Source organism: Ischnura elegans, chromosome 3, assembly GCF_921293095.1.
Source record: "Ischnura elegans chromosome 3, ioIscEleg1.1, whole genome shotgun sequence".
Taxonomy (NCBI): Eukaryota; Metazoa; Arthropoda; class Insecta; order Odonata; family Coenagrionidae; genus Ischnura; species Ischnura elegans.
In genome coordinates, this window is record NC_060248.1 from 129,871,228 (window position 1) to 129,876,990 (window position 5,763).

Consider the following 5,763-nt stretch of genomic DNA (forward strand, 5'->3'; position numbering starts at 1 on the left):
GGGTGGTTATTCGGTGTATTTTCGTGTTCATTCTCACGTTCATACATTTACACATTTCGTACGTGTTAATGTATTGTGTAACCAGGCCGTAAGTGTCGGTCTCTTGCGTGCATTTTTTTCAGATGGATCCATTCTTACCGTTTTTATGGGAAATGATCTTAAGATGCCTCAATTGGATCCGCTTTACTGCTAATATAGAATTAGAGGACGGAGTCAGCTGTTGAACTGTGAGTGGTATCCTTTCCATATTTACGCCTACGCAAATGAACCTTCTGTTTGAGGCAGCGATTGAGTTAGCGATGAATTTTTAATTATATTTTCGTAAACTACCTCAAATGTACTGCTACCCACTACCGCGAGTGTGCAAAGGCGCCCTATGCGCTGCCATGTCAATGGTCATCCCTCATTAATATTCCATAAACTTATCGGGCTGCACTGGATGGGTTATCGACATTGTTTTTGACTTTTCATTCCCATGATATTTTACAAGTAATTAATTCAATTTCTCGGATAACCTCCCTGCCTCTCAGAAATATATTTAATCCACGTAAAGAATGTGGACATCTATTGACATTTAAGAGTACCATTTGTTTGTATAATAATCTTATAGGCATATTCCGTACATGTTATGTAGATAACGATGATAACACTTTACCATTTGTTCAAACAATCGGATTTGTGCAATGTCTATCACGTGAAGCTTCTTCAAAAAACCTTTCTAATGCTCTATTCTTCGGTGTAATTTTGCAGTGACGCTGGACTACGCTTTTTCCTTGAAATTGATCCTGTTGTTCAACGGGAATGTCACAGTAATGAGCTCGAAGCGAGAAGATAATTTGGCGCGGAAACTTGGAACGAGTAGACCAGCGGAGCGGAAAGCCACGGGAATAATAGTGATAAGGTGAGTAAAAAAATTAATTTTCATTTGAATTAAACAGAAATTGCAAGGTGTACAGGAGTGCCAACCCCCCCGCTCCATGGCTGCGCTACGGCTCACCCTCACTGACGGCAAAATCCTGCAAAGACAGATCTACATCTATATAATACCCTGCGTGCCATCTGTAAGGTGTTTGGCAGGGGGTGATCAATCACCAGCTAGCAGCATGCAATTGGACTCCCACATGCACACCACACGGTTGAAAAAAGCGTCACGTATACTAGCAAATTATACCACCATATGCTGTTAGAAATATTAATAAAATTAATAAACATGCATTAAGTTTAAAATAGGTTAGTAGGTTGCACTACAAGTCATCTAATCTATTTATGAGTTCTAACGCTGCCATTTTATTCTCTTATTTATCGTTGATAAAAAGACATTCTGAATCTGTCAGTTATACAGTCTATCTCTCTTATTTTATTTATATGATCTGATCTTCCGTAGAATGTTGTCGTCAGTAAGATATTTTTAACTTCGTCAGAGAAGACACTGCTCTTTATGCGACTAACCACGGATGTAGGGGGGATGCAGGTGTTGTGACCCCCCCTATTTTATCTAAACAATTTTATTTCCATTAGTTTGATAATTTTTGAACCCTTGTAAAGTAGTAATGGGAGTGTATGTATATTGAGGGAGTTAACCATATCTTACGAACGCCAACATATTGCGGTAGATCAGATCATAATAATAAAATAAGAGAGATCGACTACATTGATGCAAAATGTAGTTTTTTCCACCATCGATGATAGCGAGCGTTAGACCTTAAAAATAAATAATAAAATAATAAATAATAAAATATAGAAATATATTAGTTAACTTCTAATGTGGCCTACTAACTTACGTTCTCCTCAAAGCATATTTCGGAATGTTCTGAGTAGTTCTAACAGCATGGTATATATTTTCTTAAACTTAAAAGTGGACTTTGAATGGTACGAAAATACCCGCGGAGCAGAAATTCACATATTTCACTTTCATGTTCATTCGCATATTTCGCAATTCACAGAAATTCACGGGAATAATGGTGATTAAGTTAGTAAAAGAATTAGTTTTCGAGTACTTTAAAGTGAAACTGCAATCTATACAGGGTTGCCAAACGCCTACCCCATACATCACGAACGGCCGCAAACTGGTATATCGGCCGTGTATTATATGTGTTTTATCTCATGTAAAAACAGTTATTACCCGAAAAAAAAACGGAATAATTGGTCTTATGTCCGCTAAAAACCGGATGATACACGTGTATGCATAAGGAACCCAATAAAGGGACCGTTGTAGTTACTGCAATTAGTCAGTGGTCGGAAGTGCGTTTTACGGCACATTGATTACCCTGTAACCATTTCATCAAGCATATCCTTAGGAATCGTGGGGATCCCGAGGTTGGAGAAATGTGAAAGATACTTAATAGTTTGGGCTCAAAGTGTGGCAAGCCTTTTTGTATAGACAGCGTAAACTCTAGTCATTTAGAACCAGAAATTACAGTTCAAGGCAGTTACTACTACAATTGAGTTATAGCAACAGGAGATACGCGTGTTAACAATAATTGCTACCAATTAATAAAAACATTGAGCAATTATAACTTGCGTTTTATTTTACGAACAGAACTGAAATAAAATGAGGAACGAAGAGCAAAGAGAAATAAAAGAACGCCCTCGAGTGGGCTCGAACCACAAACCTCTCGGTTAACAGCCGAACGCGCTAGCCGATTGCGCCACGGGGGCGATAGGGAAAGCAATTTCTTTTGACCTAACCATTTTTTTGGGTGATATCTAACTATCGCTTGATTAAATATAAATAGAAAATTTTGTGTTTCTAAAATGTTTCCTAGAGATTCAGAGGGGGTGGATAACATGATTTTTTCGTATCTCAAATCGTTCACACCAAATATTAGTATGAAATAGTCAATCAGTGGTCGAAAGTGGGTTTTATACTAAAAGTATGCTACACCTTGACGTTAAAGAATTCTAATTACACTTAGTGACATAGATAGAGCTAAAATAATTGTTTTCTCACAAGTTACAGCATATATAAAGATAATAATTAGTTTTAGGAGGTAAAACTTATGGGTACTTGCATATTTCCTTGGATTTAGAGTAATTTGACTCTATCCGCGAGAATGAATCCAAATCGTATGATCCGATAATCGTTAGATATGTTACTCCTCTTCTGTATCTCAACGGTAATACAACAAACTACACAATACAACACAATCACCACAAGATGCTTCCACAAGTACACCGTCGAACTCTTACTCAACATTATGGCGCGCGCTGATCCAATGATTGCCAAATTAAGACCTTTTCCTCAATCCACATACGCGAATATAATTCTTCACAATGCGCAACTAAAGATTTATGTGTTTTAGATATGTATATAAATCACTTCCTTCATGTTATTAGAATATGGGAATAATATCTTCTCAAGACGGAAAAGGCGTGCCAACCACTCAGGAATAAAATTCAGCACTCTAATAACCCGGTTACCCAGCAACTGAATGATATTCAGAGTCACTTCGTACCAATCCGATATTTTTTCTCCACCCTCAACTCTGTATTGCGTCATGCGAAGGTACTTACGTTACCACAGTTCATTTAGCATTTAATGCTCTCTGAATTACTCTGAAATCCTTTTTCATTTATCCCGCTACACTAATTAAAACGATAGCTCAAGCACTCAAAGAGTATTTTTCATTTTTATAGAGACCCCACGAATTTGGTCAAAGAATTTTCCTTCCCATCAGAAAAAATAGAATAATTTTTTTAAAATTATTTCCTGCAAAAACTGTTTAACCTCCATGTTGAATCAAACTGCAAGAGGAGAAGACTCCCTACCTTTTATTTGCTGCCGGGTCCATCGGCGACAGAGCTCAGCTTTACAACAGCGACTCTCCAAAATACACTTATATTCACCTGCACTTCACATCGAACACAACACTGACAATGAATTATTTGATGGACCCTAGACACTTTCACTTCACTCTTTAGCTGATTGAACACTCGCTCAAGCCGATGAGTAACACATTCAGGTAGCTTCACATAATTCCATGAGACGTGCACACTGCTTCCATGATAATGAAGAACCAATGATAATAATCCAAGCGTCGAGGCAAAGGCTTGAAGAGATCGTTGACAGCTTGATTTTAGGATTGCATTGTCATTCACTGAATTAATTGGATTGTTCACTCCAACTTTCGCAAACTGTAAAAAAAAGGCATGAAGTTGCTTTCAGCTATAGCACTAAATATTTGGTACTGATGAAAGGAGGAGTTGTTAATCATTATACTCGGAAGGAACATGAAGTCTAAGCCAAGAATGTGGGTGCAAATACTCCAATAATTGTGAAAAAATCGTATTGCCAAAGAATGTTTCATTCTTGAACAAAATTATCAACAAGTATGATTTAATTTGTAGATTATGATGGATTAAAAGGTTTTTTTTACGAGAACTATAGGACTTACACGTACACTTCAGCGACGGAGGATACACCTCCTTACCCTAACCGAACTGCTGCGAAACTTCACTAGGTATGATGGAATGAGGTGGAGAACCCAAAGTGACGCACTGCTTCTTACTAACATTCATGAGAGGTAATGGAGGGCGGGGAATCACTAAGGATGTCAGGGGAGGTTGCCGTGAACAAACAGCCCGAGTCACAGTCAAAATTGTTGGCCTGATTTTGAGTCGAAGTGCATCGCGAAGGCGTTCGGGAGAGGTTCGGTTGGCGCGTCGTAGGGTGGAGAGCTAGTTGTTAAGGGGAGGTATTGAAGGAGAAGAATAGGGGGTGGGGGAAAGGGAGTCAGGGCGCCACAAAAGAGACCCTCTACATTCCTCTCGTGACATCACATACTTTGGTCACAAGGTTCGTTTTACTGTGAATAGTCGCAGAGTGAGCTCTTGTGTTATCTTACCTTTGTTAAAGCAATGAATTTACAAGTGCGAGTTAAAGTGTAAATATTTAAACTAAATCGCATGAATATGGACGTAGATATATTTTGCAATTATGCGTAATATTACAATGACCGTGCGTTGTGCATGCCGTGGTCCTCTTGCATGCGGCAAGTTGGTGATTAATCACTCCCTGCCAAATGCATTAAAGGTAGCAGATTGTTATGTTAATGCAGAAGAGTTACAACATGCTCTTTTTTCTGTACAATCGCCTGCACAATTGGATAGGTTACACGGTGCCTACTTAAGTTAATAAATAAACACATTTCCTTTCACTTTTTTATGTATCCATTTACCAAACATAAACACCAAGAAGAAGTTCTTAATCACTATACACAAAGGAAACATGTGATAAATGTTTTTCATTATTAGTACTAATCGATCATGAAAGTAAGCTTTAAAAGTTCAGCTAAACCATAAGTTATCACGGGTTTTAACCACCATCCGAAAATCTATTAATTTTCGTAGCATGAACTGTGGTATCAAATACTGCAATACATTATTTATTATTTACTATCACCGCTTAATATTCAATATCATTGCATACTTTTTATACTAGGCTGGAGGTCGTGGCTATGGCGGTAGGTGACGAGGTTTGTAGTCTTCTGATTCCCCGGAAAACCAACTACCTCAAGTATAGATAGTTTTAAAATAATGGCTAATATTTTATGCCTGAATATTTTTTATTTGTGTACAGTATTTTCTATCTGCTTTTTGATCTTCCTGATTTGAGTTAATATTCTGAGTATTTTATATTTTTAATTACTTTATGTATGATTTTTTTCATTTCCGTGGGCTGTTATTTTCAATCAACAAACAAATGAATACAAGACGAAGTAATTGATTAAAAATCGTTTCACTGCTAAATATTAAGAATACTTT

General features: G+C 37.4%; 1 non-coding gene across 1 annotated transcript; it reads right to left on the reverse strand.

Moving 5' to 3' along the window:
• Positions 1-2,584: 2,584 nt before the first annotated feature.
• Trnan-guu lies at positions 2,585-2,658 on the reverse strand. Its single transcript has one exon. It is a non-coding gene; the product is annotated as a tRNA-Asn (tRNA).
• Positions 2,659-5,763: the final 3,105 nt, after the last annotated feature.